The sequence below is a fragment of the Anser anser genome, assembly GCF_964211835.1.
Source record: "Anser anser genome assembly, chromosome: W".
Classification (NCBI taxonomy): Eukaryota; Metazoa; Chordata; class Aves; order Anseriformes; family Anatidae; genus Anser; species Anser anser.
In genome coordinates, this window is record NC_139731.1 from 756,501 (window position 1) to 769,239 (window position 12,739).

Below are 12,739 nucleotides of genomic sequence, written 5' to 3' on the forward strand. Positions count from 1 at the left end.
TAGAACAATAGCAGGGCTCCTCAGTTTACAGCATGAGGTCGCTTTTTCCAGGTGAAAAGCGGAGCCATAAGTGGCAGTACACTAAAGCCCTGGCACGTTGAGATGCGCGAGGAGAGATGTTTGGCCCTCCTTTTCACTCCTGGGAACCACATACCTCAAAACCCACAGACTATGGGATATATCTCAGAGAAATCTTGGGAAAGGAGAGCATGAAGAGCATGTTTGTAAATTTATTTCTCCCTGGGCTTCTTCTGCTTCTCCAAGAAATACTTGTTTGAATATAACTTTGGCAGCAGTACTTATGCTGTTTTGCACCTACCACATTTAAAACTCCTACAAAAAACTGAAAAGTTAGACTGAAAAGCATCTCTTTCCGTTCTACTTTGTAAAGCTGCATGTTTTCCTCATGCAAAACAACAGGGGAATGGAAGCTAGAAAAGGAAATGCTGAATGTAAAACAAAACAAAACAAACCTCAGCCCTCCAGGACAAAAGCCGATAACTGATACTAAGTGCTTTCTAACATGCTGATTAGGTTTCAATATGATACCGCTTTAAATAAGCATAATTGTGTGTCCATAGGCAGAAGCTGAATAACGACAGGATGAATTTCTATACTTAATTTTTTGTTACTGTCTTACTGTAGCACACAGGGACTTGTTACGTTTAGGGAAACCGCTAACCTAATGGAGGGTTTAAACCATAAGCTAGTTTGTTATACCAAAATGACTGAGAGAACAAAGCATAAAGTGTTTTCAGATTTCTAGTACACCTTGATTGCTATCCATTAAACTTAAGACAGGTTAAACAAAGCACAGGAAGTAAGAGAACTCCTAGTCCCACAACTGGCAAATTGTGCGCACACTTTCCATTCCTGAGAAAATAATACACAAACCTGAAAAATGCATTTAACTGAGAAATGAAGACATCCTTGTCCTATTGGAAGAGTAAGGTGACAGCTCTTGGGCTCAGTGATTTTCAGATAAGCTCCAGTCTTCAACTTGCAGACACCAGTGACAGCTCCTTTTTTCGGATTGAAAGGGAAAATGTTTCAACAACACATTGAAAACATACTTAAGGGACAAGAAACAAAATCAAGACTGCAGTGAGAAGGAAAACAGAAAAACAATACTGGGAAGAAAAAAAAGAGAAAAGAGAAAAGCCCTTGGTCTTTGTATCGACCAACGAGATAAGCCTTACACATTTTTAAGTTTATTTTTGACGCTTGATTGATGCATTACCAGATATTAAGCACTATTCAAGAGCAAATATTAACACTAGTAAGAATAAATCCGATCCACCACCCCTTATTCAAAATACATCAATTTCTAATTTGGAGATAACGTCTCTCTGACAAGGAAGTAGAAAAGCTGTAAATACCGATACAGTTTCCTCTCCCGATGTTCCATATACATACCAATGCTGATATGAGACATTGGCACAGTCTGATTAAGACAAGATTTTATGGAAGTTCATTGCGGTTCTATCTGTCAACTAATACTATTTAATGGAAGGATTTAAATCAGTAGAATTCCGTACTGTATGGCCAGTGTTACGAACAGAACTAATGATCAGCACTGTGCATATCACTCTGATGCAGGTTGGTGCCTCACGGAGAACTTGTGTTTCTTCATAGAATGTTTTTCCATTTTTCTCCATTATCTGGAGAAACATTGGCTGTTCCCCCGTCGCCCCCACCCCTTTTTTCTCAGAGCAGGAGGTGGAGGGAGGCAGAAACGTGTTTTTATTTTGTGCAGTGTCCCGGGACACCGGTGGCTATCCAAAAGGCAAAAGAAGGAAACAGAAAAAGACAATATACTCATGCAGAAGGTAGTGAAAGTGAAATAGAAAGGAAACGCAGAAAGGTAGAAAAGGAGCTTTTAGGTGGTGAAAACATGAAAAAATATAAGAAGTTCTAGAAGAAAAAGAAGTCTGAAGATAAACAGGGAGAGAAGGAATCCAAGTAAGCAGGGATTCCAGCATAATCAGCAGTTTTTTTCCTAATTCTTTTCCGGGTGCTTCTCATGTTTCGTTTTAGGTTTTTTTCATAGTTTCTAAGTTATTTAGATAGCATAATCTGGCTGGGGATCATGACTGGGGATCATTAGGTTGATCAGTGAAGACAGGAAAGATATTGCTGAATTGTGTCAGAGCACTAGCTTTGGACCACGTAGTTTGAATCACATCTGCACACCATTCTGGATTAGGTTAAAACATTTTTTTTTTTACTTGCATATATTCCAGAGCTAACCATTGTTAATGATCTGTGTACCAACCAGGACCTATGGTCCTTCAATCTGAGGGCTTAAGTTTGCTGCATCTAAAGGAAGTTACATGTGCACAAAGTACCACAAAATAGCTGACATGCGGCAAATCATCCCCTGTGGTAAAATAAATAAAGTTTCCTATATGCAACAAGTGCCACATCTTTTTTTCTCTTTTTAACTTGCATGTTTCTTTCAGACTTGATGATTTGTATTTCTCTGCGCTCCACTTTGACAATGCCAGTCGCAAGCGTAACAAAAAGAGGAAAAAGGAGAAACATCAGGAAAGTGAAAGGCTTCTTGGAATACTTAGATCCTCATTTCCAGAAGAAAACCCGGGAGAAGAAGGAAGAATCCCATCCTCCAGATGGCTCTTTATGAGAGCAATGCAGAAGTGAGGGCAGTAAACAACCTCACAAGGAAGGGAAGCCTTCCAGTGCAGGTGAAAGCAAGAAATACAGCTCCATCGCATCCAGCGAGTATATTAAAGGTAAGCGGCTGCAGCATGTTTATGGGATTCCTTTTAGATTAATCTAGAGATTATTGAAAACAGTCTTTAAATGCTTGATGACTGAACAGTCTGCTGGATATTAAAATATGTTTTGAAAAATATGTTTCAAGTGTTGTTTTTTCAGCTATGTGGGGAGAACAAATACAGTGGCTATGAATATTTTGGCTATTATTCAGAACAGCATGCGGAGGGATATGTAAAATATGTAAAATGTAAAAATCCAGCTTTTTTTCTACTTTTTGGTTTTTTTTTTGTCTTTTTTTTTCTTCCCTGCTATTATAGGTTTAAGAATATAGAGGAATGCGCTGATGGAAGCCATGTAAAGAGTCCCCAACTTGAGCTCCTGATTGGCTTCATGCTGAACTCTGTGCTGTTCTTGTCATAATTTTGGTCACTCAGTAGATAATATGGTTTAATTACGAATAGAATCATGTGATGAAGAAGATCTCACACTGCAACAAATCCAACATCTCAAATGAAATTTTACATTTTCCGTGATTTTCTTTCTGAGCAGAAGTGTGTAGTATTAAATATATATATATATATCTGTGAGGAAGCCACGGTCGCAGTTACTCAGATATTTTAATAAGCACTTGCAGTAAGATAAATTGCTGCATCTTTTAGCATTATTTAATTGTAGGGTTAGAGACATGTTGATTCAACAGAGCTGTAAAGTTTCTAAGAGGTCACTTTGAAAAATACCAGCTAAATTACAGGCAAGACTGCACCCGTTCTTAAAAACAAACAACCCCCCCAATCATCTATTTTCCTCTTACAGATAACTGAAGTAATCCCCGAAGAACACAGTTCACTATCCAAAGGCAAGTTTTATTTTTAAACATTTTCTACATTTTATACCTAGCTGCAACTTAACAACCAGTTAACAGTCGGTGACAATCCTGTTCAGTGTTGAAAATGTCATTCTGGCATAGGAAACAAAGGACTTCATCTTCTTGCTTTTCTTCTTGGATCTTCACGTTCCAGATACGTGAGAGAAAGAGCAGCGTTAAAGCAGTTAAATTCCTGCATTCCTAAGTGCTCTCTCTAGCCAGTTTCTGAACGCTTCTGTTCTGTGGCTAGGATTTGGTCAGCTTGACCACAAGATCACTAAAAAAGCAGGTAGCTTTGTCCTAATATTCTGTACAGTTGACCAATTTTAGCATAGAACTGAAATGCAGTCAGTTGAATGGGAGGGCTTTGGAAGCTGCCTTCTCCAGTCAGTCCAGCCCTGTAGTCAGAGAGCAGATCAAGCCGGGTGCAGGGTTGTGACTTCTCTCTTTAGAAAGAAAACCACTGAGCCAGACAGCTCCATGTTGAGTATCACAACAGGGAATGACATTTCTTCCCTTTGTCTTTCAGATGCAGAGCTTACTGATGGAAGCCTTCAATACTCAGACTAAACCTACCATCAAAACCGACGACCTTTTTACCATCCAAACCAACCATTTTTCCATCAAACCCAACAACTTGGGTTTTGAAATGAAACTGGTAAGCCACAAGCCTTTATTGAATCTATTTTGCAGTGAAAGGGTTTTCTCTGTAACCTGATCATTTAAACTGTTGTGCTTAAAAGAAGGTCACTTGCAAGAGCAGTTATAATCCATGCTATAAAATTGAATCATCCTCTAGAAAGAAAAAAAAAAAGGAGCAATTATCTTGCATGTACTCCTGATAAAGGAGGAGCTACACAATGGTATATAGTTTCACACTTTATTTTTGAGAATGTCCAGGCTTAAGTAACAGCTCTTGATGATAAATGAAAAGATTAACACGCAGTGGATTTACACAGAACATTACATTTGTAACAATGATCGATACAGAGTATTTGTCATGCAAATCACCTGTGTGCACCGAGGAATACTTATTTCAATATATATCTGTACAGTATTTACATTTTATATTTAAACTCTAACTCGAAACATTTTCCAAGAAAATACAGAAATGAAACTGGTAAGCCACAAGTCTTAATCTGCAGCATTTGGTCTACAACAGACCTGGCTTTTCCAGCAAGCATATCTACATAGATATGTAACAAATCTTAAAAAATAGGCATTGTTTTTATCTATGAAGCATTATAAATGCTGCTTGGTTTATAAAGCTTCAGTTTTGTACCCGTTTAAAACTGTTCAAAATGTTAAGTGATTTAGAGCTTACTTTGTCAGAATATTTTAAAATTTAAGTCAGTCCAGGGGAGTTTAACTGTTATATACAGTTCTCTCCTAGATTGCACTGGCAACAGGGCAGCAATTTAATGCTAGAAATAATATACTTCCTGCTACAATCTCCTCAGTTACATGTTACTCTAAATAATTATTTCTGCAGGGTATAAGAACTTCAAATACAGCAAACGAACTCTCAAGGCATTTCCTTTGTGCTTACCGGTAGACACCGTCGCCTGGCTAGATAAACAGATTTTCTTGAAGGTGTTATTTCAGCATATAAGAATTGATTAAAAAAAAAAAAAGTGCTTCATGGCTTATTGGTTTTGTAATCTCACAGTTCTCCAGGAATACTTGATTTGCTGCATTTCACCATTACGCTCGTCAGTAGCACTGATTCTGGTTTATCACTATTTGCATTACAAATCTCCTTGTCCAAAGCCTAAACTGATGTATGCACTGCTTGAAAACAAAACGTGAAGTTGCAGAGCAGAAGACTCAAGTCATTAGGTTAGCAGCTGCGTAACCATACTGCTTTCCAAACATAAGATGTAGAGCTTACTGAGTTTCTATGAAGAGTTTAAATGGCTCCCATTAAGCAAAGATGTCCCCACACTGATACTTCCTCTTAAGCAAGGATTCTACCTCCTTTGGCTGAGGCTTGCTCCCTTACTCACATTCGAACATTCATCCAAGTAGCCTGCAATTCCACGTTCGTGGGGGAAAGTCTGTAGAATAGAAAAGGTTCCTCCAGTCTCTTCCTCTCAGCCTTTTTTTGAAGCATGCAATAAAGCAAAACTTTCACAGGCTGACCTTCCATGCAAAACAAGGCAACTTAGTAAGACAGGAACCGCAAAACTGATTGTTCTTTAAAGTTAAAATGAGATTTGAAATAGATCAAGTTAGCAAGTGTTGTTAAGTCCGTAAGTAAGTCTCTTTTTGCCAATGCAGCACAGTTCCCTATCATGTAGCCAGAGCTGCTTCTGTAGCTCCAAGAAGCAAAACTGCTTTGACAAAATACTGTGTCATGAAAGCATTCGTTGGCGCAGGAGGCACAGCTCAGGTTCAACAAGTTTGTGAAAAAATGAGTACTAACAGAAGCAGCAGCGTCCAAAGAAACACTTTATGTCCCCACTGCAAAATGAGGGGCTTTACCTTGAGTGTTATGCACGCTGTCAATAGAAAAGCACTGTAACAGAATCTGCCACGGCAGTTTGTATGTTACTGAAAGACCATCAGAGTGGGACTGCAGAAAGATCTTTCAGAAGTTCCAAAAAAACATGTGGGGGTGGGAGTTTAGCTGTGTTAGATAACACAATCTTAGATAAAGATTTTGGTCTTAACGTAAAAGTAAGGGCGTCTACTGATTTCTTCAACTCCAACAACTGAAGCACAAGTCTGAAAAATCGCCTTTAAGAATGCAATGAAAATATTTAACTCTTCTGTATGGTCATAGTTTGTTGTCAAGCAAAGGAATGAATGCTGATGCCTTAACTATCTAGGGCTGTAGCTTACAGAAAGACTACACCTTCCTGTTTTTTTCCCTTTAAAAACGTTAAATGCATGTGAAATTATTTGGGGGTGTTTTCACATGCAAAGCCTAATGCAACGCGTGCAAGCCCTGTCATCTTCTTCCTTTAGTAGTGTCGCATTAAGGGGTGTAGCTGATTGACCGTTACGGGTCCGGTCGGCTTCAGGGTACTGAACTATCACGGCCACGGATTCACCAACAACGCAGCACGCCCTCGCTCTAGTCGCATTCAAGGAGAACTATCACGGCCAGGAACAATGCAGTTAAGTGCAGTTTATTACGGCAACAGATACACAGGTCCTTTGGATTGCCAGTGATAAATTCACTGTCTGCAAAAGCAAGCTAGCATGCATGAAATGCACAGGTACAAAGCCTAGGTATTAAGACGTTAAAAAGCATAAAGACACCAGAGATTTCTAAGTTTCCGTGGAGACGCCTGGTATAACCAAGCGTTCAGATCTTACCTCACAGCATCCCAATGGGCCATGGGGGGGGTGGGGGGGTGGGGGGGTGAGAGGCTCAGCCTGTCGACTGATGTCAGAAGGTATCCTTCGTGACAGTATCTTCCCCAACATTCCCTTTCTCTTAAGCCAATTTACATTATTTTCTATCTTTTAGGTGGAGCTTGAGTGACTCCAGTCATGCATATCTTGGTTGTGATTGGTAGAAATTATCTCGCTTGCGTTTAAAGGTACAGGCTCCGAGAAATTCAGAGGATGTGCTCAGTGAGGGGTAGTTGCACCTTGGAGGCAGGTAGCTTTTGGGATGGAGGTGTGCTTATAATGCCTAGTCACTTAAGGCAATTACTCCACAAGGAGTAACCTTACTCCTGTAACTTAACTACTGGAACTACTTTAAGCTTTAACTACAGCATATCTAAAACATAAGAAGGATGTTACTATGTAAAAAGCAGATGAAACCAGTCCTTAAATCTTACTGCTTATTGTGCGTGAGCAGACTGGCATGAGTTTTAGCTATACTGGCAAATATCAAAGCACACCCGTGTAGTCCCAAAGCTGGGAGAAAAACAAGGAAACCTTGAAGAAAATGGGGAGGCCTGTAGCTTGTGTAGTCTTTTAGCTGAGAAAATAAGGAAGGAGAGAGACAGGTAGCCTTGAGCTAGCAGAAGCAAGGAAGAGAAGGGATAAAAGGGAAAAAACAAGAAGGAGAAAACCAGCTCCAGACTGACCTATAGTAACCTTTTGCTCATTAAGGGTCATTAACACATTAGAAATCACACCTGTCAAAATGCTAATCTATGCTAATGTGGGATTCGGTGTGTGTCCCCCTCCTCCTGTACCCCCTCCCCCCCGGCGTTCCTCTGTAATGCGCAAGCTCAGTAGAGATAAGTTAGGTGAGCTGTAATAACCAGTCAAAAGGAGCCAAAGAGAGAGTTTTCACAAGTTTCCTGTGTATGAATGACGGTGATTCGAGTCAGAGGTGTGCTTGCTTTGCGAAAGATAGCCAAGTACCTGACTCTGCAGAGTTCTGTAATTAATTATGTAATTAAAAGACCTTCGTGTGCATTCCGACTCGGGGTGCTTATTGGCGCGGTGCACTGGGCACGAACCCGCGGACAACATCTGTACTCAGTGTGATGCCTACAGACAATCCTTTCCTGTTGGGACCTGCATATTTTTCTGTGCATTCAACACAAACCCTTTGGCACAACTAGTTCCCTACGTAGCTGCCAGTCCACCACTCAGTTGCACTTCTGAAGAGGAAAAGCTATTTCCATCTAACGTAGGAGCACATACTCTAAATGCAAGCTTCGCTCAGCTGGTCATTTACTGCAGGACAAGATTTGAAAACTGTTGTTGAGATTCTGTTGGGTTTTCTGCTTACAGAAAAATCAAGTGCTAGATCGCCCTCTACTCCACTTTGTAGTGCTGCATTTAATGGAGATTCAAATAATTTCATTTGCTCCTCCGTTTATGGACAATGAGCTGAAGGAACAGGTACAGCACATTAGCCTGGAATGCCTTCCCTCCCAACCAAAGTAAACTGGAGCTGTAACTAACACAAGCAGAAGCAAGGCTTCCACGTTTTCAGCTGAATAAAGTTCCAACAAAGTCATCCTCTGGGATTTGAAGCTTACTTCAAACTATAAAATTTACAGTTAACGTCTTCACTTAGTTTGTCCAATTTTTGCATTATCGCTCAGCTGTGTGCTCATTTATAAGTCGATGCATGTATACAAGCTGCTGATCAAGTCCTATGTCTTGTTTGCAATTCTTCGTTTCCTTGTTGCCAGCATATTGTAAAGCAGATCCCTGCTGCTACTTGCTCTAGAAGAAAAGGAATCATCGTTTTGGTTACCAAATACCCGCTTCTGAAAACCAGAAGTGTTTTGTTCTCTCTTCCCTTTGAATGACTCCACACCTCTCATCAGATAATGGATTGCTGACCTAGAATCAGAGAACATCCCAAGGTGGAAAGGACTCACAATAATCCCCGAGTCCAACTCCTGGCTCCACACAGGACCACCCCAAAAGCAGACCCTACGTCTGAGAGCATCGTTCAAACACTTCTTGACCCCCGTCAGGCTCGGTGCCATGACCACTGCCCTGGGCAGCTGTCCCAGTGCCCGAGCGCCCTCTCAGGGCAGCACCTGAGGCGCACGGGGCTCGGCGGGGCGGCCCGGGAGGGGAGGAGGACGGCGGGGCGAAGCGGCGGCTCCCTCAGAGCCGTCTCCCCGCCGCCTCGCCCGCACGTCGGGGCTTTTTCGTGTCGCGCCCTCGGGCTCTCGCCGCGGGCGACGTGCTGCTCCCCAGCGCGGACACCTTGCGCGCGGGGCCTGCCCGCGGCGGCGGCGGGAGGGAAACCCCAACCGCAAAGCCCTCCCGGCAGGGAGAGCTCGGGGTGAGGGCCGATCCGGCACCGACAGTAAAGACACGCCGGAGGAAACGCTCTGCTTGTAGCCGTGAGCACCGCGGCCAGGTTAAAAAGGCGTCACGCTGGAGCTCCGAGTTGGGCGGCGTTCCGAGGCCGTCGTGGCAGTTGTGGAGACGGCCTCGGCTGAGGTGGCGGCTGCTGTCGCTGCTGTCCCCTCTGTCCCCGCTGTTGCCGCTGTTGCTGCTGTTCCCGGCGCCTGGAGACCCCCGGCAGCCCCCTGTGACAGGACCTGTGGCCCCGGGGAGCAGGACCTGTGGCCCCCTGTGCCCACCGCCTCGTCGGCCATCCCGGCAGCAATCCTGCCAGCACAGAATAGCTCACTGGCGTTACGTGCGTTTCAGGGTAAAGTGACGATTAACTTCTATTTCCTGGCTTGGGTGCTGCTTTATTCTTTAACGAAGCTTCAGGTTTAAAGGTTAAACTCAGTTATGTCAAGGTTAAACTCAGTTTCGTGAATGGCATCTTGGACAAAATCTTAAGCTGTGATTGACTCTCTGCTTAACAGAGGCCAAGCGTGTACCTACTGAGCAGCAGGTCATAAGTGATAAGCCCTCACAAATTAACTTGCTATCACAAAGTGACGCCCAGAAAAAGTGTATTCAAAAGCTAGGCTCATTATAGAATCACAACAAACCCATCATGACTGGTGCAGTAGACAGTGCGGTAGAGGGCGAGCCCTGGAAAGACAGAAGTAAAGTAGCAGCGAAATGCAGGTACCTTTGTGCACACGAAACAGAAAAGCGCAGGCAGTAAAGTAATAGTGTTCCATTGCTAACGCGAGCAACAATTATATATAAATCACAACCATTATCTATTAGATAATAGGTAATAATTAATAGATAATTGCAAAGCTCCAAAAATGCAATAAATAACTGATTCCCCTCAGAGAATGTCATTTACATTTTTATATTAAAAAGACTCCAGAGTTGTAATGGATTAAAATCCTACGAAAGTGAAAGAAATGGCATCAGCCACTAGTTCTGCAGAAGCTAAAAGTAATACTGATAGAGTTTGGATGGAAATTTTTACTTTGTGTGTTTAGTTTGGGGATTCCTTTTAAATCATTCATACCAGCAATTTAGTTCTTAAAGGCTGTTTCTTTGAGATTAAGTGACAGGACTTCTACTACTCAAGTACTACGCAAGTAAGTGTGCGTTTTATCCTGCCTCCGTTTTCTTCAAAACAAAAGTAGAAAATGCAGTTCTTACTTGTTGCACTGATAGAGAACGGGACTACTGTGAATAAAGACTTCCAAAGCGATTCCCCTAAGGCAACTGAAGTGACTGACGTTACAGAAATTAATTTTGATATATTTACAGTCGACAGAGAAATATGGGGAGCATTTTGTAATGCACAGATTCATCCGTGTCTTTTCTGTTTTGCAAAGAAAAGTGTTTGATTGTTGCTATTCACAGCTTCCATTATTCACAGGTTTTTGAATGCTAACATTGCTCAGGAAAAGATCTGATATTTGTAGGGGTACCGTCATTCCTAGTTATTTGTTTTTACATTGTCCTTGCATTTATTACCATATAATTTCAAGTCTAAATTTGTGGTTTAAGTTATAATAAGGAAAAAAGCAGTAGTTGAGGTAATCAGGTTAAAGATTATAGATGGAGAGGAACTTGGCGTTAGATACTAAAAACAGGATGGCAGTTAGCCTTGCCTTAGAAAAATTAAAATGGTTGACTAAACTTTTTTTTCCCAAAACGTTGTGTTGACCAGCCAATTTGAATTTGGCGGTATTAAAGCTGTCTGCAATAAGTTTTTCTGTTTTGGATTGTAGCTAGTTCCTCTAGGTGCTCCCGCAGAATAGTATTTTTACTATACCTATATATACTTTACATATTTACTATACCTACATATACCTAATGCCTTTCTTAGAAACAAACAAACAAAATCTCTTTTTAAATATAACTTTCTTGCAGTTGTTAATGATGGAATTGCTCCACCACAAAGGATTCTTTTTCCACCTGAGAAGATACGTATGGATTGGCAAGAAACACAAAGTGTTGGAGTTGGCCTGTACAATCTTGGCAACACACGTTTTCTTAATGCTACTCTACAGTGTTTGACCTACACCCCCCCCCCCCACTTGCCAATTACATGCTTTCTCTTGAGCACAGCCAGTCATGTGAGCACATGTAGAAAGGCAATAAAATTTAGGATGTTGGCATCATAGGTCTTTAGTCTTCACAGCCTAGGTTCCATAATGCACTACAATAAATGGTCTGTTCGTTGTTGAACCAATTAAAAAAAAAAAGAAGCAAACAAAAACAAAACCTAGAAAGCAATATGAGCTGTTATGAACATGACTAGATTTTTTTGTGGGACTGTATTAAAATCTAGACTGATTTTGTTCTAAATAAAATGTTGTACTATAAACTAAATGTTGTACTAAACGTGTATGCTTTTTAGGCTGGTATCTTTGTATCGATACCTAGAAATTTAACTGTTTTCTTCCTGTATATAGAAATTGTTTCAGTTAAGAATCCTGTTGAAAAAAGGAGGGCAGAAGTACTATTACATACATTACTTTAGTTTTTCCTTTCTCCCAAAGGACTCGTAGCTCTGTATCATGAAGCTCACCTGACAGCACTGTGCTGAAAATAACCCACATTCTCTTAATGCTGTATCATCAATGTCAAATATTCTTTCCTCATATATTTTGCAGCCTGTGGAGTTCACATTCCTGTCAGCCTTCACAAACGTGACTTTGCAGTAGTCTTTTAGATTTCTCATCACAAAATGCACTTGAACACAGGCTTAATGGATATTTTTATTCTATAAAGTTGTGTGAAATAAAATGTTACGAGACTGTTGGGACAAGGAGAGTGGATACTGTATCTATAGTTTAAATGTTACTTATATGTTTGTTTGTAGTTATGTCTGTTTCGCTGGACTGGGATGCTTTCTTCTTTCACTCTTCAGGTCGTGAACAAGATTTTTGCATGATGTGCACGATGGAGACTCCCATTAACCAGGCCCTGCGTTGCACTGTTGATGCCATCGAGCCTACGCGTGTTATCAATAACCTCAGTCGTAAGTGGCTTCAGATGTGTTTCTTTTTCAGTATCTTGTAATCTTCAAATAGTTATTTGATGTGTATAAATGGTTTTAACACTATAAAGAAGAGAGATTTTAGAAATACGAGAATTATTTCATTTTTAAATGAGGTAAATACTATCATCTTCTTATTTAGGAATAGGACAACATTTCCGTTTTGGCAGTCAAGGAGACGCACACGAGTTCTTGCGCTATACTGTTGATGCTATGCAGGAAGCGTGCTTGAATGGAAGCACCAAGTCAGCATAAACAAATTCACTTTTATACGTTCTCTAGCACCTTGTAGTCCTTTATTTACTATCAAAACTGAAAGT

The 12,739-nt window shown here is 41.0% G+C and overlaps 1 protein-coding gene across 3 annotated transcripts in view; it reads left to right on the top strand.

The window, feature by feature from the left end:
• LOC310888674 (uncharacterized protein) overlaps window positions 1-12,739 on the top strand; it is a 151,106-nt gene that overhangs the window by 33,134 nt on the left and 105,233 nt on the right. For all 3 annotated transcript variants that reach the window (XM_083815619.1, XM_083815616.1, XM_083815620.1), the window contains one exon: window positions 2,463-2,753. The gene's annotated coding sequence lies outside the window, so the exon portion shown is untranslated. The remainder of the gene's footprint in view (window positions 1-2,462; window positions 2,754-12,739) is intronic.